The following is a 25,568-nucleotide window of genomic DNA, read 5'->3' on the forward strand; positions in this document are numbered from 1 at the left end:
GGGAGAGGAAGGAGGATGGGAGAGGAAGGAGGATGGGAGAGGAAGGAGGATGGGAGAGGAGGAAGATGGGAGAGGAGGAGGATGTATGGCTGCTTTTGGGAGACAGGGCAGTGAGTGGGGTTTTGGAATGGGTACCTCAGGGGATCCAGGGAGAGAGGAGAGACACAGATGTTGCTGAGGGTGGCAAATGGACACCTTGCCTCTAGAGAAGCCCTGTAGGACACTTCCCAAAGAGCTGTTCCATGATCCCCATCGGTGCCTGAAACTGGGCACTCGACATCACCTGCGGGGTCTGGTCAGATCTAAGGGAGGCGCTTAGATCTGCAGTTCTCTGGATCTTGCTAAGGAGCCCATCTTCTCTGGAGGGAGGATTCTGCTCCCTTTGGAAGCTTTAGAATATTAAGCAATGGGCTCTGAGCAACCAGTGGGGGAAGGGAAGGCAGGAGGAGGCTACACTGCCTGATTCTGTGGTAGCTTCTCCCTACCCTCAGTTAACTTAGCCCACAACTCTGGGGCAGTTTCTTTGGCCACTGGGACAGCCTCAGTTTCCCTCCTCTCTTTCCCTCCCTCCTCCCCTCCACGCGGTGTCTGTGGGATAATGAGGTGACCCCGGGGGTGGGTGCTAATTACTGTTTGTGCAGGACCAGGAGATGCTCAGATGAAAGAGACTGGAGCCGGGCCCCTGGTTCTGTGCCATGGCTCAGGGGCCCCAGGCCATGCCAGGGAGCCCCGAGGCCCCTAGGTGTGGGGTTTTATAGCCTTAATGAAGGTGATTAGCGTGACTCTTAATTGAGTCTGCCGACACCTAACTGTGCCCTGGCTACCTTTTCACCAAGCCTAGAAGAGGGGCTCATGGGATGCTGGGAGGATGGGGGAGAGGTGGGAGGCCCTGCTTGAGGTGGGGGCAGGGGTAGGTGAGATCCAATCCCCTAGCTTGTGGTTTACCTTTTATAGAACTAAAGTCCTACTTGCCCAGTCCAGAACCCACCAGATCTCCTCCCCTTTGAACTGCAGCTTCTCTATTACTGTCCTCACTTTGTGCCTCTTGGTCAGATATCCCTCTTCCAAGGCTGCTTCCTATAGACCTAGGTCTCATTTGGTTGGAAGAAGAAGCAGGAGACTGTGGAAAGATAGACCCTTCCCCCATGAGCCCCTTGTACTTCGTCTTCTTCACCTGATGCAGGTGAGATCCCCTTCCTTCCTTCCTTCCTTCCTTCCTTCCTTCCTTCCTTCCTTCCTTCCTTCCTTCCTTCCTCCCTCCCTCCCTCCCTCCCTCCCTTCCTTTTCTTTCTTTTCTTTCTTTTCTTTCTTTCTTTCTTCCTTCCTTCCTTCCTTCCTTCCTCCCTCCCTCCCTCCCTCCCTCCCTTCCTTTTCTTTCTTTCTTCTTGGAGTCTCGCTCTGTCATCCAGGCTGGAATGCAGTGGTGTGATCTTGGCTCACTGCAACCTCCACCTCCCAGGTTCAAGCGATTCTTCTGCCTCAACTTCCTGAGTAGCTGGGATTATAGGGGCCCGCCACCATGCCTGGCTAATTTTTGTATTTTTAGTAGACATGGGGTTTCACTATATTGGTCAGGCTGGTTTCGAACTCCTGACCTCCGGTGATCCACCTGCCTCAGGCTCCCAAAGTGCTGGGATTACAGGCATGAGCCACCATGCTCAGCCGAGATCTCTTTCCTTTAACTTCCTTCCACTCTCCCTAATCCTGTTCTCTTCTGCTCAGGAGAATCTGGGCAGCCTTCAACGTCAGGTCCCACCCATACGGTGATGCACACTCCAGCTCTGTCTCACTCCCCTTTCAGCGTGGTCCCCCAACTCCCCACATTTTGGGCCTGGCATTATCCAGGGCTGGCATCATCCAGGCCCACGTGTGGCCAAAGGGCTGCGGCCCACAAGGATAAGGGATTGGAGAATGGAAACCTGTCTCCTTGATGCCCATCTCTTCCAGGAGAGGAGGGAAGGCCTTGACAGATGCCCAGCAGCCACTCTCCCTGCAGAGCTCTTCTGCCACCCTAGCAAGATGGAGAGTTCTGGGGCTGAGCTCAGGGAAGACCCGCCCAGCCTGGTCTGCCCTGAGCTCCTCATCCTCCCCTTGTTCCTTTCCAAGTCAGTCCAGCCAGCGGTTTGTTTAAACAAAACAACAGCAACCTAAGCTGGCTGTTTCTTTTCAATTCCCCCCCAGGCTTGGGTTCCACTCAGAGTGAGGCCAGGGAGTGGGTAAGGGTGGGGGCTGGGGCCGGTCAGATCAGGGAGCTGGTTTGTGCAGGGCCGCAGCGGGTGGAAAGGCTGATCTGGCGCCTTGATGGGGTGGGAAGGCTCCCTTTCTTCATCCTTTCACTCTGGGGAGCTTTCCTTATCAACCGGGGCCAGCATAGGCAAAGACTCTGCAAATCCTTATGTTGGGTTTGCTGAGGCAAGCCACTGGCCCTTCCTAGTCACTCAGCAGACCCAGTGCTTGACTGGGGCACTGATGGCAAATGGACTGTTCAGGTCCCCCCACCGGAGCTGATCCCACAGACAGGTGCTGGTCCTCACTGGCAGAAAGAACAGGGGAGGACCTGGTGGCAGAAGGGCCCCCACATGGTGTGGGGTCAGAAGCTGTGATTTACTTGGATTGTCCTAAGAATTGCCTAAGTTCCCTTTGGCCATAAACCTTCCCTCATTGGTCAGTCCTGGAGGGGCTACAATTTCTACCATGGAATCAACACCTGGTAGGGGCCTTAGGAAACTAAATTCTAAAAGGTGAGAGAGTTGGGCTCCAGAGAGGGAAAACCCCAGAATGTTCAAGGAGAATGAGACCTTGGACCTTAGGCCCTTCAAAATCAGCTGACTCAAGGTCTCATGCCTTTTGACCTCAGTGCCATCCTGCGCTCTTTCTGTGACATCATGACAATCCCAGTATTTCTATGGGAGGCATCATTTTCCAAAGACCATGATTAAAATACGGAGATATTATCAGGAGGGCTGGGGCTGTGGTGAAAATGGGGACCCTGCCACCTGACTTTAGCTCTTCTAAAATATCTTCATGATGGCCAAGTGCAATGGCTTACACCTGTAATCCCAGCACTTTGGGAGGCTGAGTTGGGCAGATTGCTTGAGCCAAGGATTTTGAGACCAGCTTAGGCAACATAGCAAAACCTCATCTCTACAAAAAAATGCAAAAATTATCTGGGCATGATGGTCTATACCTGTAGTCTCAGCTACTTAGGGGACAAAGCTGGGAGGATCACCTGGGCCCAGGGAGCTGATCCTGAGCCAAGGTGGTGCCACTGTACTTCAGCCTGGATGACAGAGTGAGACCCTGTCTCAAAACAAATATATGGATTAGAATGTCACTTCTAGCCTGTGATCACACTAGAAAGCTGAAACTCTTTAGGGATGGATGAGATTCAAGGAAGTTTCAGGAGGTAAGAGGGAGAAACCTGTAGTTTTGAGCACTGCTCAGGGCTGCTGGGCTAGGAAAGTGCCCGGGGAGGAGGGAGTACCAGTCCAGCGTTTGAGGAATACAGACACCACTCCTGTCATGTCTGACAAGAGACAGGCTTTGGAAGGAGACCCTGAAGGAGGCTGAAAGTTGAGCTTTCTCACCTTTTAACATTTAGTCTCTGAAGGCTCCTACCAGGTATTGATTCTATGGTAGAAATTGTAGCCCCTCCAGGACTGACCAAGGAGGGAAGGTTTATGGCTGAACCTGCAGGGTCTCTGCTAAGAGCTTCCCCACACCTTAGGCCTCCTCACTTTGACCCTGCTGCCTCCCCTAGCCCAGACTCCAGATGTGCTCTTGCCTTTTTAAGATGGGCTGAGCACAGACCAAATCTCCTTTCCCTTCCTATAGCTAAGACAGGCTGACATTTTCAAGAGGAACTTGTTTAAATGCTAAGGTTAAAAAAAAGAAATATAGTTGACCCTTGAACAACATGGGTTTGATTTGTGTCCACCTATAAACAGATGTTTTTTCAACAAAAGTTACAGTGAGTGTGCCTGCCTCTCCTGCCTCCCCTTCCACCTCCTCCACCTCTTCCACCTCTTCTGCCTCGGCCACCCCAAGACAGCAAGACCAACCCCTCCTCTTCTTCCTCTTCCTCAGCCCACTCAGTGTGAAGACGATGAGGACAGAGACCTTTATGATGATCCACTTCCACTTAACAAATAGGAAATATATTTTCTCTTCCTTAGAATTTTTTAAATACCATTTTCTTTTCTCTAGCTTACCTCACTTTAAGACTACAGTATAGAATACATATAACATATGAAACATGTTAATTGACTGTTTATGTTATTGGCTTCCAGTCAACAGTAGGCTATTAGTAGTTAAATTTTGGGAGAATCCAAAGTTATACTTGGATTTTTGACTTTGTTGGGGGTGGCACCCATACCCCCTCATTGTTTAAGGGTGAACTGTAATTATAGAAATTACAGACAACATCGATGTAGTTCAGTTTCTCATCCTCAAGAATGCTGAAAAGCCCAGGATGGGTTTTTCGGGAGAGAAGGCCAGGAATACCGAGGTATTTGGGTACTGTGCCTAGGAGAACATTCCGGGCCTTTCTAAGTCTGGGACTGGAGGGCCTGGGGAAGGCAATTCTTCCTCATCGGCATCCTCTGGAGATGGGGAGTCTAAAATACCCATGAGTCTCCTAGCAAGGGAAGGGAGGAGGAGGTGAATTCCTTAGAAGGACTCTTAAATGCTCAAGGTATAAGAAAAATAGTAGTCATCACATACTCTCACTTACAAGTGGGAGCTGAACAATGAGAACACATGGACACAGGGAGGGGAACAACACACACTGGGGTCCGTGGTGGGGGCAGGGGGAGGGAGAACATCAGGATAAATAGCTAATGCATACGGGGCTTAATACCTAGGTGATGGGTTGATAGGGGTAGCAAACCACCATGGCACACGTTTACCTATGTAACAAACCTGCACATCCTGTACATGTACCCCGGAGCTTAAATAAAATAAAATTTAAAGAAAAGAAAAGAAAAAGAATAGCAGTCACTCCTTTTTCCTAGAAGCTGGCCCCAGTTGTGTGTGTGTGTGTGTGTGTGTGTGTGTGTGTATGTGTGTGTATGCATGTGCACATGTATGTGAGTGTAGGGTACTGGTTTTGTGCATGACTGCTTGGCACAGGACTAGGTGCAAATTATTCTAACTGCAGAGAAGGGGGCTCAACACTGTGAACACTTTGGAGGTGCTTCTGGGTTCCTAGAACATGAGATTTCCCTTCCAGCTCTCTCCCACCTCAGAGCCCACTGCTTCTCTGGCAAGCTAGCCTGGAACTGGCAAGTAAGATACTCAGGGAAAGTTGTGGCTCGACTGAGAGTCATAGGAACCCCATTCTCAGTCCAGGGTGATGCAGACTGTCTTCCCAGACTTGTCCCATCTGGGTCAGGTAAAGAGCGCGGTGCTGGAAGCCAGGGGTCTATCCCCACTGCTATTACCTTGCATTTGTAACAGGCTTTCAGCCTTATTCTCCAGGCAACCATCCAACCGACTGGTCTCACAACATCCCATTCAGGGGAAGGGCAGAGATCTTTAGCCCCACTGGACAGGAGACAAACCACAGAAGCTTCAGCTCCTCAAGGGTGGGGACTACACCCTGCCCATCTTTGTGACCCATGAGATGCTCTGCACATGGTGGGTATAGTCAAAGTCCATGGGCACCCCGGCCCAGTGCCTAGCCCTTGCAACTTGAGCCATCCCTACTTAACAACCTCTATCCTTTGGGTGTCCCCATAGGGACAGAGAGCTGCATTTTCTGAGGCCTTTCATAGACTTGCGGGTCCAGTGACACTCCTCCCTCACCTGGAGAACCCCTTAGGTAAAGGCTCTGGCTGGATTTGGTGTGTGAGGTCTGCAGTGTGGGGAAGGGGTATGGCTCACTGCTAGTCTCAGCAAGGATGCTGGCCCAGTTCCCTCACTCCCCTTCAATCACCTGTAGGCAGTGGCCCACCCACCGGGGCATTTGTGAAGGCCCCAGATACGCAAGCTCGTGGTCCCTCAGAGCAAAGGGTCAGTCGCACATATCCTTGAGTGAGGGAGATGATTTAATCTCTTTTCCCACCTCTTCCCATTTGGACAGGAGGATTCAATCTTCTCCTGCCTGGGTGCAAACCCCCATCAGAGCGGGAAGTTTTGCTTTTTGACCCCTGGGTGAAAGGTGGGAGTGGGGATGGGGGGATTGGGGAGGGTGGGGATGGGGGAATGGGGAGGGTGAGGATGGGGGGACAGGCATCGGAAGAGTCCCTAACTTGGAAAGTGAGGCACAGAAAGGTGTCATGGAGATAAAGGAAAGTAGATGGAGAAATTAGCAAAACAGAGTACTTGAGGGTGGGGAGGAAGAAATGAGAAAAAAAGGGAAAATGAAAACAGAGTTCCAAGCTCTCTGACACTGGCACCAAACAAGAAAGCTCCTTGCTGTTTTGCACAGCTGCCTGCAGGCTGCCAAGTGGCAAAGGATCCAGGAAAAGGCACAGAACTGGAAAGCGCTACCCAGCAATCTGTATATTCTGCAATTAACAAAGGGTAAGTGAGCGGAAGGCACTGACAGCTCCCAGGCTCTGAGGTCCCCAGGGACCACCTAACGCCAGCCTAGAGAAGACCCAGCTCTGGAGACTACTGCCTGCTGCCAGGGAGAGGCTTCCAGTCAATTAACCCCATGGCCTTCTCTTTTGCCCTGGGGTTGGGGAGAGGAGGGATGGCCGCTGAGGTGGGTGGAATGAAGCCCGTGGGAAGTGGAAGAAGGAGGCGCAGATCTAAGCCCTCCTACGAGCTGAGCACTTCTAGACTCCAGGGTGTAGGATGGCCAGTTATTTCATGGACCCGTTTCCCTCCAGAAATGTCCATATCAAAGACTTGGTAGGCCTTTTCCTGGCGCCTTCATGGGCAGTGGGGATAGCTTGGTGAATATCATCTTAGGAGATGCCAATGGGTGCATGGCAGATCCTGGTATCTTGGCACAGACTGGCGATGGGACTCCTGGGCTTTGATTCCTAGTTTGGCTTCAAATCTGGAATTGGTTACTTCTCTGGATCTCCAGATGCCAAAGTGGGGTTGGGCACTATTGAAAGGAAGCTAGATTTGGGGGCCTTGAAGGATGTGTAGGAGCTTTTCAGTTCTCCAGTGGACAAGATAAGGGAGGGCAAGGGCAGCTTAAGTTGAGAAAGCTGTCTAAGCCATGTACCAATGTGCAGTTGAGGGAGAATGATTTGCTTCTTGGAGTAAGGAGCTTTTGAGCTTGGAGTAAGGAGCTTTTGAGGTTGAACCCAGGATGGGAGGAGCTTCACCCAGAATGTCATCATCCTCCATGACACCAGGTTAAGAGACAAGATTTCCCAAGGCCCAGGGTGTCTGAGTCTTGAAAAGTACAGGCTTTCCAGGCCCTTTGTTCTAGGTCGTATGGTTGCCAAAAACGTCATACCATCTTGCAGCTGTGTGTGTGTGATAGTATCTAGCACAAAGCTGGCCCTAAGGAATGGTAGCTGGGGAGATGGGTAGATGAATGAATAAATGAGAGGCCTGTGTTAGAGGCAGAAATATAATTAAGACATAGGTCATGGTATCAAGGAGCCTCTGATCTGCTAGAACAGATAAATCACAAAGAAATAACAATGACAGGCCTAAATAATCGAGGCCTAGAGGCCATGCTGGGGGAGCAGAGAAGAAGGAAGAGATAACTGTTTGGGGGTAGTGATCAGAGAAAGTTATTGAAAGGAGGCTAGATATAGGGCCTTGAAGGATGTATAGGAGATTTTCAGTTCTCCAGTAGACAAGATAAAGGAGGGGAAGGGCAGCTTAGGTTGAGAAAGCTGCCTAAGCAATGTATAAATGTGTGCATGAGATATGAGAACATTTCAAATGACCTCACTGTCCGTTGAAGCCAGAACCAGCATGTGTGTCTTCAAGAATCTCAAGAGAAGGCTGGAAATGCAGGATGGGGTAAGACTGGAATGGCAGGCAGTGCCTCTGATTTCTGAGACTCAAAGCTCTCAGCAACCTAAACTCTGGGTCCACAGATCCCAGGCAAGGCTTCTTCTCTTCTCCAAATGATCAGTAACTGTGTCCCAGGAGGGCCACCACAGCTGGCTGGCTGAGCTGCCTTCCCTATCAAGAAAGGACACGGGTGGGCCTTTACTTGGGGACACTGCCCACGTGGCAGGTCAGAGCAGGATGCGGCTGAATTTTGTCATCAATGGCCTCACTCAGAGCAGGTAACTCTTGGACCCCCAAACCCAAACACCTCCCTTTTACAAACAGTAATTTTTGTTTCAGGTCGTAAAAGGGCTACATGTTCCTTGTAGAAAAATTGTAAAACACACAAAGGCACTAGAAAGAAAAAGCATTCCCGGGATCCTACCACATAGAGACAATTGCCCTGAGAACATCTTTCTTTTCTTTGCATTTTGGTTCCAAAGCTTCTTGTCAGGCAGATGGCAGCTTCGAGCCCCTGGTCCCTCTGGGGCCTGTACTGGCTGGGACTCTCAACTGCCTGCCCTTGGGGAACTCCTGCTTGGGGAACTTGCCCAAGTTACTTTCAGTCCCTGATACTCAGAGAGCAGACTGAGCCATAGGAAATTGTGGAGCCACCTCCTTTTGACCCTTGCCTGTCATGGGTCACTCATTCTCCGGATGGGGTTCAGGGGTGGGGTTAAGAATAAGGAAAGAAATAAAGAACACAATACATGGTCTTATTAAGCCTGTTTCTCTTAGAAATAGACAAGAGTCAGGGTGCAGTTTCTCATGCCTGTAATCCCAGCAGTTTGGGAGGCCGAGGCAGGAGGATTGCCTGGGGCCAGGAGTTCCAGACCAGCCTGGGCAGCATAGCGAGACCCCATTTCTACCAAACATTACAAAAATTAACCAGACGAGGTGGTGTGTTCCTGTAGTCCTGGCTACTCGGGAGGCGGAGGTGGGAGAATCACTTGAGCCTGGAATTTGAGGCTGCAGTGAGCTATATTGTTGCACCACTGCATTCCAGCCTGGGTGACAGAGTGGGAGTCTCAAAAATAAAAAAAAAGTAGACAGAAATATTAAGTTGAAAGCAAATATCAGGAGTTTGTTGCTAAATATGATTACTATGCACTGATATCACTTTAAACTGAAGACTGCCCTTTCTAGACACTTAGAACAAAAGTAGCTTTTGCTATCAACCTCAGGTTGCCAGGATGCCTCAGTTATCTGAAGTCATATAGGGAACTGGGTATTCCTCGTAAAAACATTTCCCTGATATCTCAAATCTTATATTTTTTGCTCCCCAACTCCTTTTCTCTTACCTATTTTGGATAGCCATCTTATTAGAACACTAGTTCTTGTCTTCTTATGTGATTTTAAATACCATTGTGGTTGTCACTGTGGATGCCAACTTTGCACCCAACTACGGCATGAGGTTGCAAAGCTGAGAAGCAAATAAAGGCCGGGCATGGTGGCTCACACCTGTAATTGCAGCACTTTGGGAGGCCGAGGCGGGCGGATCACTTGAAGTCAGGAGTTCGAGACCAGCCTGGCCAACTTGGCGAAACCCAGTCTCTATTAAAAATACAAAAATTAGCCAGGCATGGTGGCAGGCACCTGTAGTCCCAGCTACTTGGGAGGCTGAGGCAGGAGAATCGCTTGAACCTGGGAGGCAGAGTTGCAGTGAGGCCAGATCGTGCCACTGCACTCCAGCCTGGGCAATAGAGTGAGACTCCGTCTCAAAACAAAAACAAAAACAAATAGAAAGAATGGGCTATTCAGCTTTCCACCTGCCCCAGCCTCCTTAGGGGCCAATAATTGAATGTTTCTGTCATGACCATCAGGCAAAGAAAGGGGAACCACCTCTCGTGGAGTGCCCGTGGTGTGCGGGCATCTCGCCAGGGTCTTTGCGTGAGTTCGCTCATTCAGATCCCCGCCGTCCAGGAAATTCCCCGCTAAGGTGCAGGATCCCCCCACTCCCCACGCCTTGGAGAGCAAAGGCTTGCCTCCCTGCTTTGCTGATTTCTGGCAGCCACAAGAACGATGGAAATGGAGCCATCCAGTCAAAGCAGCCTCAGTCAATGAGCAACTCAGCGTCTAACACAGCCATTCTCCTACAGGGCAGCCCGGGCTTCAGTCCAATGTCATTACCAATTAGCTACATGACTTTGAGCAAGACACTTAATTTCACAGCGTCTCAGTTTCCGTACCTATAAAGTGGCGATGATAACGATACCTGCCCTGGTTTCTTCACAGAGCTGTTGTGAAGGTGCAATTAGGAAATGGAATATTCTAAAGTCCCGCAGCGCCGTCCAAGTGTAAGGGTCTTTACTGGGCTGAGCTCCTGGCTGGACCCTGGAGGGAAAGGCTCGGTGGCTGCTGGGGAGTAGATGGTGTGGGGGCTGAGGATGGGGATGCTGCCTCCGTCCACCCTTGGAGCACTGGGAGTCCATCCTGTGAAGTCTCCTGGCAGAGCCAGCCTCCTGAGGCTGATGGCTGTGCCGTGGGCTTGGAGGTTACTCAGCTGTGAATATCGGGCCTGCCCCGCTGGGCCTGTACTCAGCCAGGGTGTGCAGAGCGAGTGGCACATCATGTTTATTAATAACCCTTGATGAGGGGCATTAATAGCTCCTAATGACACCATCTGAGCCCGGCCTCCTTCCTTCTCTCGCTCCTCACTCCTTCCTCTTTCCCTCCATCCCTTGGAGACACATGATCCCACATACAGACAGACACAGGCAGGCTCGGCTCAGGAGAGAGAGTCAGAGATGTTGTCCAGCAGGTGGGGCCTCTGGAGAGGGGTCTGGCCTTGGGGGTCAGACAGAGGATCCTGGGCTAGAGAGCAAGTAGGATACTGCTGGCTCTGCGGTCAAGTGGAAACTTGGCCAGAACCTGGGAGTGATGGGAGCAAGGGAAGCGCAGCAGTGGGAAGAATTTTCCAGAACTGGTGGGAATGGGAGTGGCAGGGTGTGAGATGGGAGAAGCTGGAGCTGGGACCAGAATGAGGCCAAGGGGGCTTAGGGGCAACCTTAGGCTGGGTCCGAGAGGGCCAGAGACAGGAGAGCACAAGTCACACACACGCACACACTTGCACACTCATGATATACTCACAAGGCACATGCTCACACACCCACACACTCACATATACACACGTTCACACACTTACACTCACAACACACTCATACTTGTAGCATGCTCACACACCCACACATGCATGCTCATGCATGCTCACACTCACATGCTGTCACACATGGACACACAGAGGCACAAGCTCACATACATGCTCGTATATCCACGTGCACACACAGACACACACATGCTCACACACACACGCACTCACATACTCCTCTCCTAGACTGCCTTTCACTGGGTATGCCTGGGGCTGGGCATGGTGGGGAGGACCAGAAGAAGGGGGCATTTGGGAAGGGGTTGGTGGCCAGGCTGAAGCTGGGACCATGCAATTAGGAAAAGTGGGTGTGGGAATCTCCAGGCCCCGGGCAGGGGGCCAGGACAAACAGACGACTGATTAGCACTGAGGTCTGGGAGTGAGACCTAAGCTAGTCTGTTACCCACCCAGGGACTGAGAGGCAGCGGAGCTGGGCTGCAACCGAGCAGAGGTGGGAGAGGAGGCAGTCAACCAGGAGGCGGGATGGGGCGGGGGGCACCCCCAGGTGCTGCCCTCCTCTCGTGCTGCATGTAGGAGGCTGCAGGTTGCCTTGCCCTCCCTGCTGCAGCAGAACAATTAGGAAATGGGTGCAGTTAATCCCTAAGACAAACAGGGCTTGGGAAACTGCAACCCAACTGGAGAGGAGAGAGCTGTAGGGCTAACTCCTCAGCCTGACTCTTATCGCTCCCCATCTCTCATCCAGCACCCAGTCTTTCCGGCTGGGTGGCTGCACCTCCAAGAGGCAGAGGAGGAGGAAGTGGGGGGACCAGTACACTGGGAGGAAGTGACCTGACCAGACCTTTGCTCCCTAACTCTGGCTGGACAGAGGCAGCCCAGCAGCCCCCTAGCATCCATCTGGCCTGGGGAGTGGTACCCCAGGGCTTACGAGTGAGCTGGAACCCCATGCCTTGGGATCCTGAGTGGCTGTGACTGCTGAGTGATGCCCCCACTCCCTGCCGCAGGTCTGGAGAGTGGTTCAGCATTCTCCCCCAGCTCCAGCCCTAGCAGTCCTCCTGCCTCCCCTCTATTTGGGTAAGAAGGGCCCCTCAGCCCCCAACCCTGACCCATCCTGTTCTCTACTGCCAACCAGAAGACGGGTACTGTCTTGGCTTACTCTGCCCTCCTCATGTGCCACCTGTGAGATGAGGTGTCCTTGGGAACCCAGGCCACAAAGCCTGGGCTGGGGGGATGGAGGGGGAGGGAGTGCCCAACAGCTAAGAGCCTCAACTGTGGCTCTTTGGGGAAGGCTGGTAGCAGCAGGTGGGAGTCAGATTCCTCGTTCTGTTCTCTGCTTTGTCTCCCTCCGTTGCCCTATTTTAGGTTTCCATACTTGGCTCTGGTGGGAAGAGAAAGCATAATCTACCCTTTGGAGCCTCTTCTCTCCCTCCCCACCAATGGGCCCAGGCCTGGGGCTGCTTGTGAACAGAAGGGAAGAAAGGAAGGAAGGATGGATGGAAGGAAAAAGAGACAGAGGGACTCTGGAAGAAAGGTCGGGAATTTCTAGCAAGAAAAGATGCCGGCGAGATTTGGAAGCTCTAAGAAATGCTATGCTCATTAGAAAGTGTGACAAGAAGCAGAAACATTCTACGTCTCATTCAAATCACGGCTTGCTCTTTTTCAAGGGACTAATGGTGAACTTGTCCCCAGTCCCCCAGCCCCTCAGAGCAGCAGCAATGTGTCCTGGGAGCTTGTCAGAAACGCAGAATCTCTCTCAGGCTCAACCTAGACCTAGTGAACCAGAAGCTTCCTCTTCACAGAACCCGAGGCGATTTCTATGCACACTAAAGTCTGTCAAGCCCCGCAGCACTACCACAGCGGTTTCCTGCTCTCCAACCTTCCTGCCGGATTCCCCAGGGCAGGGAAGGGGACTCCTCATCAGACCTGTGGTGGCAGCTGTGGTGGGAACCATCTGAGCCCCGGTTCCCGATGGTGCCTTCTTTCCTGTTCCTTCTGGAGGCCCCGCCCCAGGGCTCCCCTTTCCTCTGTGGCCCCAGCTCTCAAGTCAGACCCTTCAGACCGGTTGGGCTCCTGGGTGTTCAGAGGGGCTGGGCCAGACCTGAGAAGGCAGGAGACACAGCCCTTTCCCTTCGCCCCTGCTTAGAGCCAGGCAAAGTGGCCCCAGGTTAGCGAATCTGAGTGTCTGAGTAAGCCAAGAGGCTATTCTGAGCCTCGAAGTTCCTGGGGAGAAGGGCAAGGGCTGGGCACACAGAGATGTTTGTTGGCTCCTTTCCCCAGATCATGCTCCCCGCACCTACCCTCCGTGAGGAGGGAGGGTTGCTTGTCCTCCAGGCGTTCAGGGACCTCAGGGTCTGGGAAGAGACAGACGGGATGGAAGAGGCGAGAGAACAGTGGTTCTTCCATGTTGCCTACAGACCAGAGGAGGGCACAGGGCAGCCCAGGTTTGCAGGTCAGGATCAACTCTAGGGCCCTGGCCCCAGCAGGAGGCCAGCAGTCAGGCGACTTCCTTGGGTCTCCCTCCTCCGAGGTGCCCAAGCCAGCTGCCATCTCTGCTGAGCTGCCGTTCTCACGTGCCTTGGTCATGCCGAGGCCTGTGTGGTGGGCCTTCGTGTCCCTGCCTGCCTGTGTTAACCCAGATTCATTTGTCTGAGCCAACGGAACAGTGAATGTGGCCCACCAGGGCCTGCCGGCGTCCAGGGCCCTGCCGCTGTCTGCCAGGCCTGGGGACTGTTCTCTTTCTGTTGTGGCACTTTTACAGTGCCCAGCAGGCAAATGCCAATCCGGGGAGCTTGGCAATCACAGCAAAAAACCCTGAGCCTGTGCTCAGTGAACTCCACCTGGAGCCCACAGTTGGTCCCATGTTCTAGGAATGCTTTGGGTACTGACAGAGCCCCAGGAGAGGAAGGGAGGACCACGGCTCTCTCGGGCAAGGCCAGCGGAACCTGGGCCACTGTGCCACTCCATCAGCGGGGGGCTGTCTGTTAAGGGCCGCTCAGCTGAGTCCCATAGGTGGCGGGAAGGTTTGTGTGCAGAGGAGGAACCCTGACCATCTCGGAAGCCAGCGCCACCGTCTCCCCGGCGGTCAGGAGAGCGGGGCTGGGGGCAGCCCACACTGCCTGGCTTCAAGTCCCCGTGGGGAACATCGTCCGTCTCACAGTGTGTTGAAATGAGTCTCTGAACAACCATGACGAGGGCCCAGCTGTTCCTGGTGACAGTGCCCAGGGACACGAGATGGGAGGAAAGGGGACAGGGTCACAGCAGAGGGAGGGACCCAAAGAAGATCAAGGGACAGCTGCTGACTCTCCAGGCCGCCCCATCTGGGGCTCCCCTGCCTCCTTCCAGTCAAAGCCCACCGTGCCCTAGGTCGAGGGCAGGGCCTCACCCTCGAAGCTAGGCCTCCAGAGGCCTTCGTCTGAGGAGTCTGGGATTCTAGGACACCAGGCCTATCCCTAGGCTGTGCTGCTGGGAGCCGAGAGAAACTTCTCCCGGAACTTTTTGCTGTGAGCAGTTAATTGCCCTGGCGTCTGAGGCTGCTGTGCACACAAGCAAGGGGCCTTTAATGAATGCAGACGACAGTTGATTAATCTGCCAGCTCTTGCGCCCCTGGTCCTCGCTGTGGGGTCTGGCTACGCTCCATTCAGCCTCGATGGCCTGCACCAGCGGGGTGGGCTCCAACCTATTACCAGTGGTGCTGCCAGCCCTAATGGGAAAGAGGGTGAGCCCCCGCCCCTCCTCTGCCCCCATCGGCCTGCGGTCCTGTCAAGCAGGAGAGGCTCTCGGGACTGGCCCTGGAAGTGTGGGCTTGGCCCTGCTGGGCTTTGTCACTGGGTGTTTCCTATAGTGATGTGGTCACCCTCTGGGGACAGAAAGGGGCTGATGACAAGGGGAGACCTGTCTAGCTGCTCGTGGCATTCATGTGAAGGGATTAAATTTAGGAGGTAAGGGGGCGCTGCCTAGACAGTGGCAGAGGATTTATTTTTCAGTCACTCGCTGACTGTGGCCTTGAGAAAGCAGCCAGGCCATCTGATCATCACCTTGTGGAAAAACGCAGAGAGAGAGGAGTTGAGGCTAGGAGAGAGTCCCCTTTTTCCACCCCAGTTCATACATCCTACCCTGGATCCTGGCTGATGTCAACTCAGCCCACCTCTATGGAGTTCCTGCTACGTGCCAAGCGTGGTGTCCCTGTATGGGGTGGCTTGCAGTCTGGCAGGACACAAGAGTCAAGAGATCATTACAGCTGTGATGAACACTAGGAAGAGGAGGTACAGAGAGCCTTAGGGGAGCCGGGAGGGCTTCCTGGAGGAGGCTGCATAGGCTTTCTGTCAGCTACTGGTGCTTGGTTGGGGCAGAGGGTGAAGGGCTATGTGCTGGGGAGCCAATGCTCTCTTACGCCAGACTCCAGTGCCCAGGCCTCTTATGCCTGCCTCCTGTCCCCAAGAAGCCCCAGGCCCTTATCAGCACTTCCTTGGGCTACCTGACCTCCCCTTGGGCTGCCCAGCTGCTGGGGCTGGGGAGTGAGCAAGGGCAGTGAGAGTCAGGCCTGCCTGAGAGTGGAGGCTACTGACCTTCTCCTGGGCGGGACCTCCTTCCCGGAAGCAGAAGCAGAGCTCCCTTTGGGGGAGAAACCCCCTCAGTTTCTACTGTAATAAAGAAGGGGCCTGAGCTCTTGCTGGAGCCTCTAATGACGGGGTTGAGGTGTAATGAATATCTGTGTACTCATAAAACAGGCTAATGACGGCTCTCGGCCCTCATTTCATGGACCCCTTTCATCCTTACTTGTTCCCAAACCAGAAGGGACCATCCTGGGGTCTGAGCCAGGAGCCTGCTGGCAGCCCCAGACCACAACTGTTTGGAGTGGGGGCTAATTGGTTCCTGAGCCCGAAGCCCCTTGGAGCTGCCTTTTCCTCCTCCATCCCTTATCTGGTTGAGACAACCTGAGGAATTTAGGTCAATGGCTGACAACAACCAGCCTTAGGAAATGGGCAGGGGACAGGGAGGGAGGAAGTGCATCCACCCTGATTCTTAAGAAGAGTGTCAACACTTGTCACACATGGAGGCCAGAAAGAGCATTCAGCACCTGCTGGTGGCACCACGCCCCTTTCCTCTGCCCAGGTACTGATAGGAGCTCCCTGAATCATCCCAGTTGCAATTCCAACACCTGAGCAGAACTAGACTCCGCGGAGGGTGGGGCTGGCCTGCTGAATCACCAGCAACACCTGTGTTTTGCTTGGGAGGTCTCCCTGCTCACTCGGGGACCAGCCAAGCCTGACCCTGTTTGGCTTCTCGGAGCTTGGTGAGATCACAGCCTGGGGGTTGTGGCTGCAGGCCAGTGTGACCTGCTGTACAGGGAGTATTTTTAAAGAGATACTTGCCCTGTGTTCCCAGGACCAGCTTCCTGAGAGACTCAAGTTGTTGTTTGAATTCTGCCTCCCTCTCCCAATTTGATTGTAGACATTGGTCAGGGGAACATAAAATCACTTGGGATAAAGTGTGTAGTGGAAATCAACATGCAATCTTCTAGCCATAGACAAGCCCCTGGTGGGTGCCCAGGGAGTCTTGGTGACTGGTAGCACCTGAGAGAGGTAGGGTGGGCAGAATCAGACTCCCTATTGCCCTTGAGGATGAAGAGATGGACCCACCTGCTTTCCCCAGAATTCTAGAACTGCCTAACTGTGGTCTTCCGGTCAGAGCCTGGACAGGAGCCACAGGCCACCATGACAGGGTCTGCTGGTGGAAAGAGACTCATGTATGAGTCAGTCTTCAGCCTCGGTTCCCAGCCAGGCGCGGGCCCAGCCCTGCCTACAGGCCATCTGCCGATAATTGGGGTCAGTGGAGGCCAGAGGAGCCCAAGCATGCAGGTTCCTTGTGCCCCTAACCAAGCTCCCCTTTTCATGTCCTCTCTTCTTGCAGACATCGCCTTCTTACAATGCAGAACAGACAATGCACTGTCCCAGGTCACTCTTAGCCTCCTACGGGGGCACGACAGAAGAGGAGGAACATTTAGAGAGGTACAGCTCCTACATCCTCGGATGGGGAGACTGGAGAGCAAACAGGCCAGGTGAGCCACCTGGGGGTTGTGCCATGGTTGTTAGATGGTAACAACAACAGTCCTGGACCCGTATCCAGCACTCTCCACTCCAGGGGTTTCAGGCCCTTGTGCACCGCGGTATCACCTAATCCTCCTTCACCGGGAGGCAGACAGGGTAGCATTTGCAGATGGGGACACAAGCTCTGGAGAGGTTAATGACTTGCCCAAGATGGGAGTTCCAGTCGGCAGCAGATCAGCAAATGGAATGCAGGTGTCCTGGCCCATGATCTAAGTCCCCTGATTCATAGTCTAATGTTCTTTTGTCTACACCTCAGAACAAAGAGGGGCTGTGTTCAGAAAATTGATTCTGAAGGGAAGGGAATAGTTTTTTCCCTTTGCTGGAATTTCTCTGGAGACTTTGGACTTGCTCAAGTTGGATGGAAGAGCCCGTCTAGATCTTCCCAGCTCTCTCCTGGGTTATGCCTGGGCCTGGGGGCAGAAAGCTTTTGAGACAGGGACACGCCACATTCTGCAGCACCCTCTTGACTTAGAGGACCCTGTGCACTGTGGTGGGGAGGGCTGAGAGTGGTGTGATGAGTCACCAAGTCCCCAGCCTTGGGTCCCACAGAGGCATCGGGGGAGTGAGCCCTGCAGGGATGTGGGGTAGCCCTGGTGATTCAGGGCAGGGGCAGAGGCTGGGGCCCCGTGGCTAAAGGTTTCACGGATCCCAGGCTGAGACCTCTCTCCAGAGCCCCTGTCTAGCTCAACTGAGAAGAGTTGATGAAGTTCCTTGTGAGCTTGGCTCATGGATGGTCTCAGTCTCAAGTGCACTACTCTGATTCTCTTTATCTTTCCAGTCCAGTTCACACTTCTTTCCTCTGTGAAGCCTTCCTTCTCCCACTGTTCCCTCCCCTCACCCTATTGTGCTGTGGCTGCCACTCGGCCTGGGACCACAGCCATTTGTCCTTCTGCCTCTCCTCTGCCTGAGAGCAATGTGAGAGGATCCCTTTCCTGTTCTCCATCTCTTGCCCATAACACAGGAGAAAGACACACAGGATGTATTTGGGGAACAAGGGGAGGAACTCACTTCCCGAGGGTCTGCCTTACCCATGAGCTCTCCTTCCGCCACCACAGCCCGCAAGGCAGGAAACTGAGGCTCAGGGAGGCAGCGCCTTGTCTAAATCATTAGGCGGCAGAACTGGAATTTAACCCAAGTATTTCTGACTTCATAGGTGATGCTCTTTGCCAAGATCAATGATGCTGCTCAAATGTTTGCTTAGAAGAATATGGGAGAAAGTGACAAATGGACTGCTCATGTGTCTGTGGAATTGAATCAAAGTATTGTCCTGTGGTCTGAAAAATATACCCATCTCGTGGCAGGAGAAGCCTTTTCATATTACTATATTCAACTTTCTTTTTTTCTCCTGCAAGAGACATTTTTGCTGAAGTGAATATGAAGAGGACCACAGGGTCCTCCCTGTTAGATCTGCCCCACCCCCAGAGGAACAGAGCAAGGAGTGTCTCTCTGTGAATCCAGGTGCTGAGGTGTGGAGGCCACCCTGGGGGTAGAGAGAGCTCTGGGTACAAGGGCTGATCAATTTGGAAGCAGGTTGGGCACTTTGGGTCTGGAAAGCCACCAGGTGCCGTCTCTATGGCCCCTGACTGATTGCGGTATCTGTGATTCTGGGCCCTGGCCCTTCTGGACTAGGATGGAGGGTGGGGTGGGGAGAGTGTTAGTCTCCCCCGGTTCAGTCAGATCTCAGCCAGAGCTGGGTCCTCTCTCCTTCCCTTCACCACCTTCCCCTTCTCTCCGATTCCAGCCTCTTCCTCCCTGTCCTCTCTCTTCTCTCCAGCCTCTCCCCATCCCCTCCTTTGTTCTGCCCTCTCCTCCTCTTCTCCCTTCTCTCTCTCCTCCTCTCCTCCCTCCTCTCTCTCCTCCTCTCCTCCCTCCTCTCTTTCCTCTTTCCTTCACAGAGGACCTCAGCCTTCCATCAGAGAACAGATTTCTTCTGACCATCCGATCCCCAATCTGCCTCCCTCCAGATTGGCGCTGCCCAATGCGACATTCTGTGATGGTGGAGATGTCCTCTCTTTGTGTTGTACTGTAGAGTAGCTGCCAGCTGCCTGTGGTCATCAAAGTTCGGAGGAATGGAGTTGTAAGAAGAATTATTTAACTCTCGTTCTGTCGCCCAGGCTGGAGTGCAGTGGCATAATTACGGCTCACTGCAGTTTCAACCTCCGGGCTCAAGTGATCTTCCCATGTCAGCCTCCCAAGTAGCTGGGACTATGGGTCTGCATCACCACACCCAGCTAATATTTATAATTTTAAAATTTTTTTAGCGATAGGGGTCTCACCATGTTGCCCAAGCTAGTCTTGAACTCCCAGGTGATCCTCCTGCCTTGGCCTCCCAAAGTGCTGGGATTATAGGCATGAGCTACCACACCTGGAATTATTTATAAATTTATTATTCATTATGGGCTGCCACATGTGAAATTATTTAATTTGAATTAATTTAAATTGAAATAGCCACAGGCAGTTAAGTGGCTACTGTAGTAGATGTCAAAGCCCTGGGTGATAGTAAGTGCTGGACTCCTGGGAAGTCCCTGGGGGTGCCCCCACCCTTGTTTAGGCTCTGTCCCTTCCTCAAGTGCCACTGTGTGGATCCAGGGTCTCTGCTGTTCCTAGCCTCCTGTACAGCGCCTGTGAGAGGCCACAGACTCCTGGGTTCTGGACTTGAACCTGGGTGACCTTGGGCAAGTCACCTGATTTGTGGGTCTCTGTGGCCTCTTCAGTAAAATAATGAAGATGGTTTCTTGCAAGCCTCAAGGTTTGTGTTTCTTTGGGCAGGAGCCTACTGTGATCAGAGCTGGGTGAGCCAGTGTGAGCAGCAGGGCGAGTGGGGCGTGCATGGGTGTGCATGCACATGGGGGCAGGGGGCTTGAGGGACGGCAGGGGGACCCCAGGGGATGTTGCTTTTCAACCTGGCCCTGCCTCACTGAGCAGCTTGAGACTAGGAAAAGGGTTAAAGGATTCACAGTGGGAAGATTGCAGCCTGACTCCACTCCTGGCCGGCGTTTGCCCGCTGCCTGGCCCTGGCTGTTCCAACGATGGACTTCCTTCCTCTTTGGCCATAAAAGTCTCCCGGAAAGCCTTCCCACAGAGGCCCCAGGGGCTTTCTCAGGGAATGTGTGAGTGTGTGCTCACACAAGCACTGTGGAGCAGGAGCCCAGGGCCGCGTGCAGGCTCTCCCACAGAGCTGTGGGTCCTGGCGCTGGAGGAGAGGTTCGTCCCAGCCTGGGTGGAGAGCGGAGGAAAGGCTGGCCCTTGCCTGGACTCGGGCCCTGGCTTATGCAATGCTCAGACTCTTAGTCAACTTGAGCAACTGGGGCACATCCACATGCGTGTGCACACACATGCAGGCACACACCCAGGCAGGGAGGTGTGAGGAAGGCAGACCAATGAGCCTGTGCCAAGCTCTGTTTACAGATCTCCCCAGATCTGGAGAGAAAAGGGGAGCCCTTCTCCAAGAGGGGGCTGCACTTAGGCTGCTTGGGTGCGATGATGGCTCCAAGCCTATGGGTGAGGTTGGATGGACCATTGAGAGGAGCCCTCCAGGGTGAGGGGACAGAAGCCCATCAGTCTGTATTGATGGAATGTGGCTGCAATGTGGAGAGAAGAGGACACTTTCTCTTCCTGCCCCAGAAGGTGTCCAAGCCTCTGGGGTGCTGGGTCACAGAACCCGCCTGGCAGAGAGTTGCATCAGAGCGAAACTGCATGCTAGATGCCTCGGGGGGAGAGGGCACTGAGGGCTTGTGATCCTCATTTCCCAACCTTCAGCTGCTCAGGGTCAAGTCCTTGGGCTCCACTTGCTCTTCTCCCCCTCCCCAGCATTCTTCTGTACTGGGTTGCACATGATGGGGGTGGTCTGGGGAGAGAACGAGGAGGGGGTGTGACTCAGAGTTCACCAGACTGTCAGTAGTCCTGAGTCAGAGGGAGGGTGGAGAGGTGGGTGGAACAGCTTCTGGTAGTCTTGGGGTTCCCTGTAAGCAAGAGCATCCCAGAAAAAGAAAGCCCCCCTGGAAGCTACGAGGCTCCCACATGCAGGGTAGGCCTTTTCTCGGCCACCACTACACACCCCAGGAGGACAGGAGAGGCCTCCACGAGTCCTGGATGATATAGGTGCAGACTTGCCTGGGGGAAGGGTGTTGGCCCAGAGGACCCCTTGGGTACCTCTGAACTCTGGGATTCTGCAGAGAGGCCTCACCACATCAATGCTTTTTGCTCTGTGTACCCAGATGGGTCTGTGGAGAATTTGGGTAGTGCCACTGCTGGGACTGGGGAGATGACAGTCCTGGTTCAGGGGACTGGGGTGGGTGTGGGATGTGGGAACAGGAGGGGTGTCCCATAGCACTCATGGAGTTTCTGCATCTGCTCCAGGGCTCCTGTTTTCCTGGAAGTAGGAAGGAGAGTGGGGATGGCTGGAAAGTTCTGAAAATTGCTTTTTGCTTATGTATGGTCTTGGCAAGGAAGCTGTGGGGTGTGTTCCTCCTTTATCATAGCTGGCAGCCCTGACTTCCCATAATACAATGATTGGGAGGCCGAGGCCTGGTTACTTGGTGCTTCCTCCACGTGTCTCTGTGGACCTCTCTGCAGCTCTTCTTGTTTTAGCTCCGTAGGCAAGACATCCCATCGATGTAATGTCAGCCTAGGAGTACAACTGTCTTCCCAGGCTCACGGCCTCCACCTACCCAGCTAGAGCTGGAGAGCCATGCCCATCCCAGGCCCTGCATCTCCTCCCTCCCTGGACAGGGGTGTCAGCACCAAGGGCACACCCACCAAACACAGCATGTGGATCAACTCTCTGAGATGGCCCTTGTTTGCTCACTGTCTGAACAGAGCGTTTCCTTTCCTTCCCTTCCTGTAAGCAGATTCCCCATCCAGGTGGGTAGCTGCGGCCAGCTGTGCAGGCCCCAATGAGCTGCAACGGAGGTCAGCCACCCTTTAGCCAGGTCCACCCCCTGCCTTTTACAGAGGAGCAAATTCAGGGCCACGGCATCCACAGGACCAGTCACGGGCAGTGGTGTGGATCTGGAACCTACGTCTCCTGATTCTCAGTTTGTGATTCTTGATGATAAATTAATGCTTTCATTTTCCCAGGGGCTTGGATGTGCATGGGGCTGGAATTGGGAAACATTTATCTGGACAGAATTTTTTCTTCTTCCAAAATCAAGGTGGATGGTTCTGGGCACATGGCTGGTGCTCTGTAGGTACTTGTTGACCTGCCCATCGGGGTGACTCCTGTTTCACCTTCTATGGGAAGGAAGGGAATACCCCATGGGAGCTTGGTTTTTTCCTTCACTATTCTCATCCTTGTGATCGTGTTCTGGCTGGGCAGTTAGAAAGGAGGGGGTCGGATGGGCCACTCCCCCATCCCTAGGGTCAAGCTTCACTCTCTCTCAGTTACCCTCGGAACTAAGACCTGAGCAAAGGGGTCAGTCTGTGCAGTGCAGCCACCCTGACTGACTTAGAGAAATAAACAAGATGTTATTGTGCCGAGGGGAGAAGAGTTACATCAAAAGTATCTCAGAGAGGAAGAAAGCCAAATTTCTTTTTATATGAGATGCATGGATAGGGGGAGAGAGACAGAAAAAAATGCCTGGGTAATTAACTTAATAGGTTTCTTAAAGAATGCCCTTGTGAGTGATGTTCAACACATTCAAGTGTTGACAAGAAGGCATTGAACTTGACGCCCACGCAGCGGGCAGAAGCATGCTCTCGGCTCCAACACACCTTCTTTGTCTGAAACTTGTGGTAAAACTCAGTGCTGGGTTGTGAAATCTGTCCCAGGGAATCCATGCTGCAGGAGCTCCAAGGTCAAGCCCTGTGCTTCTGGGTAGGGTTGGGGCTGGCAAGGGTGACCACTCGGAACTAAGATCCCACAAGTAGGAGAGCAGAGGAAGACACCCTCAAGTCAGACGCCTAGAGATGCTGCCATGCCTGGGAGAGACCTGTGAGCTCTAGGGCTCCCAAGACAACCTGCCACTCTTGGGGCTGGTTGGAACAAACCCCTGCTGCTTCCGTGCAAATCCCAGCTGCCTTGGCAAACTTGGGTCTGACGTCCAGGAACACGTGTGAGACCTTAGGTCTTCCCTATCTTAATGAACTAGGGGAGGAATCCAGGTGAATGTGTGAATGCGGATTTTCCCTTTCTCCTAAATCTGCGGTAGATAGAGAGGCCCCAAATCATTGCTGGGCTGCTGAAACAGGAGGCTGTGACCTGGAGGAGGAGGAGCGTGTGTGTCTGTGTGTGAGTGTCTGTGTGTGTGTTGTGCATCTATATATTTGTATTTACAGAACATTTTGGGTTGCTCTTGATTGAAACCACAAGAAGCATAAATCACTGTTCCTAAAACAAAGCCGTCTCGTCTGCGAGGCAGCCTGCCTCAGAGGCCCCAGATGTGGATGGGGCCCTTGGCCTCTTTGCCTGTTGCTGGCAGATCAGCCTGCCTTCCTGCTGTCTGTCACCCACTCCTCTCATCACCAGCCATCCACTCAACCATCCTCTCTTTCTTTTTGTTTCTTTTTTGAGACAGGGTCTCATTTTGACACCGAGGCTGGAGTGCAGTGGTATGATCATAGCTCACTGCAGCCTTGAACTGTTGGACTCAAGTGATCCTCCCACCTCAGCCTCCCGAGTAGCTAGGACTACAGTCACACACCACCATGCCTGGCTAATTTTTAAAGAAAAATTTATGTTTTATAGAGTTGGAGTCTTGCTGTTTCCCGGGTTGGTCTCAAACTCCTGGCCTCAAGCAATCCTCCTACCTTGGCCTCCCAAAGTGCTGGGATCACAGATGTGAGCCACCCTGTCTGGTCCCACGCTCCCTGTCTGTTACATTAGGCTCAGGCTTATCAGGAGATGGGGGTTTTCAGGCTGGGACCTGAATCTCAGGGACTCTGTCACAACCATAGTGGCCAGATTTGTAAAATGGAAAAAAAGGTGACAAGAACGCCTTCGTGAAAGAACTTTTCTTTCTTAGATACTTTACCAAATAAAGTAACCTAAGTCTACGGTTGCCTGGCCATAGACCCTGTGGAAACTCACTTTAAGGGAGCAATCCAAAAGGCCTGAATTCATACCCTTGGTTAATGGGTTTCCAGCGTGGGAGAAGGACCCGCACTGCCTCTCACCCAAAGTCGTATATCAAGACTGTGTGTGTCTGTGTATGCAGCGGGGAGAGTGGGGTGAACTAGAATCATTTACAATCAGTGGTCACGGAAGGGAACCTCCTCTTGCAACCAGAAAGTCTGGGCTAGCTCTCAGCTCCTGTTATTGGCCCCAGCCCTTGTTCTGGGGGCTCATTTCTGCCTGCAGAAGCTGGTTCCCACTAAGGCAATGCCATTATTCTGGAGATACAGGATTGCAGAGTTTGCAAGTCCTCCTGGGGCATTTCTGTTTCTAGGAAAAGGGAAGAGGTTGTCATCTTTCTGCCTAACTCCCCATGCATTAGGACATGACATTCAAGAAAAGACTGTAGGTTTAGCTGGGGATGCCCGTTCATTTTACAGTCCAATTTCTCCTTCCTTCACCACCCCATCCCTTCTCCAGGCTGGAGACGTATTCCTGCTATGTCTGCTCTTTTCCCCGTTGCCCAAGTTGAGTTTCCTAAGGGCAAATGGAGAGGGTTAATCAGATACCTCACTTCCCTGTTTGACCCGGGTGTGTGGTCAGGGAAGTATCCTGGTACCTTTAGTCCAGTGCACACTTATCGAGTGCCCGCCATATACAGAGCCAGGGCTGTGTGCTACAGGGGATACAACAATTAATAATCTCACCATTAATAGTTCCTGCCTTTAAGGGGTATTCATTCCATGGGAACCACACAGCTGCCTGCCCCATCTCTATATTCCTAGAGAATAGATGCTCCCTGCTCAGGAGCCAGGAGGGAGCTGTGAGCATCCCAGAGACAAGCAGGTTTCCAGAAACTATCTCTCAGCAATGCAGAACCCACCTTCCAGCATCGAAATTGGGGGCCACATGGATTCCGACAAGGAGACAACAATCAAGGTGGGACAGCTTTGTGCCTCAAACTCTCTTGAAAATATAATTTTCTTCCCTTGGATACATCTGGCTCGAGTGAAGCAGCCTTCTTTTAATTTTGACAAAATAATGAAACCAGATCAGTGATGTTGGCGTGTTTCATGTGGACACATGACGCTAGGAGAACTTCAGAGCTACGCAGCTCTCACGACTGCCAAGAAACTGAAGCTGAACTTCAAGGCACAGTCCTCCAGAGTGGCCTAGGCAAAGTCTCCACCTTGTTGAAGCCCTTCCTGGGCCACCACTCCTTGTGGGGGAGTGGGGAGGGCGGGAGCCAGGGTCTGGGGCTTTGCCGGGCTAGTGGCAGCCTCAACATTGGCTTTGGGATGAATCTCAGGACCAGACTTCCCCACCCCTGCGTGGG

At 52.9% G+C, this 25,568-nt stretch overlaps 1 protein-coding gene across 1 annotated transcript in view; it reads right to left on the reverse strand.

Annotated features, from left to right (window-relative positions):
- The window catches only part of PEBP4 (phosphatidylethanolamine-binding protein 4), a 222,212-nt gene that overhangs the window by 14,134 nt on the left and 182,510 nt on the right, over positions 1 to 25,568 (reverse strand). The window lies entirely within an intron of this gene.

Source organism: Mandrillus leucophaeus, unplaced genomic scaffold, assembly GCF_000951045.1.
Source record: "Mandrillus leucophaeus isolate KB7577 unplaced genomic scaffold, Mleu.le_1.0 Scaffold86, whole genome shotgun sequence".
Lineage (NCBI taxonomy): Eukaryota > Metazoa > Chordata > Mammalia > Primates > Cercopithecidae > Mandrillus > Mandrillus leucophaeus.